The sequence below is a fragment of the Rhyacophila brunnea genome, unplaced genomic scaffold (genome assembly GCF_057557595.1).
Source record: "Rhyacophila brunnea isolate RB1 unplaced genomic scaffold, BYU_Rbru_1.0 scaffold_12, whole genome shotgun sequence".
Taxonomy (NCBI): Eukaryota; Metazoa; Arthropoda; class Insecta; order Trichoptera; family Rhyacophilidae; genus Rhyacophila; species Rhyacophila brunnea.
The window spans coordinates 170,745-172,322 of NW_028232774.1; positions in this window are offsets into that span (position 1 = coordinate 170,745).

Here is a 1,578-nt window from a genome sequence, read left to right on the forward strand (position 1 = left end):
ATACTAGGTCTTTTATCTATGGTTGAAATTATTAAAAATAAGATGTATACCTTTTTTGATGTAGTCCTTTGAGATTATTTTTTTTATTCGAAAATGCATTTACTGATAATTCATACTAAAATGTGCAACATTGGATATTAACATACATTAATATTTTCTCAAATACATCTGTTTTCCAATGGCAGCTCTATCAGTACTGTTTGATTTTATTATGTTAACGACGCTCTCTTATGTTCAATAAAAACATTTATGGTCTGGCCACAATATACCATGGAATTTAGCTGCAAGATCAATCATTTTACACTGGTTGAATATGTATAGAAAGGCTGAGTACACGGTGTCTTAGGGCCTGATGCAAAGTTATACTTAAATGCGTAAGTGGCCTTAAGCGACGGTGAACTTTGGGAAACTGAAATTATCTGTATAATTGCTAGCACTGCGACACTTAAATGCAGAATTGAGAAACACCAGTGACAGCTGTCAAATTAATTAAGAATATTGTACACAGAAATTAATTTATTTATTTACAACAAAGCAACGTTGTTTCGAGTACTGATTATTGACGTAAATGAATTCTTTTTATTTCTAAATGTCAGTTGTTGATGGATAATATTTATGTCTATATTGAATGACGGCTAGCATGAGTGTATTATCATTGAAATTATCATGATCGCAGATGGCGGGGGAAGGTCATGGGAGTTTCCATTTATTCAATTTAATTTGTGCAATTGTCATAATTTTAATGAAATTATATTATATTATAATATGAAAATCAGAATGTCATGGAATAGTACAAAGCAATATAAATCAATTAGAACAAAAAGCAACATTGTCATCTTGAGTATCATGTCGACTGTTTGGTTAACGGTGTCTATGCGTCTAGCCCCTACTCTCTGCAGCCGCACATCCTGCTTGCGTACAAAAATCTTCATCGGTTCTCACAGAAATTATCCATGCTTTATAGCCATATGCAACAAATTGTCCGTATTATTGTTTTATAAAGTCTTCGTTTGGTATTTCTGTGAACATTCTTGGACTTCAGCACGGCCAATAATAAATAAGAAATTTTACCAATAACTGCGGAGCTGTTTGGCTCTATTCATAAGATATTGCATGAAGTTCCCAACCTACCACATAGCAGTTTTACATTTTAGACACTCTGTTCCACAGTATTATACCAGTACACGTGTTGAGAACTTGACAGAATTGCTAAGATCTTTCTATTTCCATAATTTTGCTGTGTGGCCTGGCACTCATTGCAATCGATTAATTGTATGTAATAATTATATTGTGAACAAATTAATTAATGCAGTCTTTTCTACATAATAAATAATCAACTAAAGTAATCTGTGTAGCTTAGTGTAAAAACTCTATTCTTATTAATTTTGTTTACATTCCATTATAGTCAATGTTAATTACATTTTAATTTACATTATTATTTCTGTGTTCATACCCACTATATTTGCTTATAATTGAGATATTATTCATCTGTCATAATATCATATAATATTCTGTGAAATAATCTTTATGTGAGTCTATTGTTGTGTTGTGATGAATAGATAGTACATATTAATTATT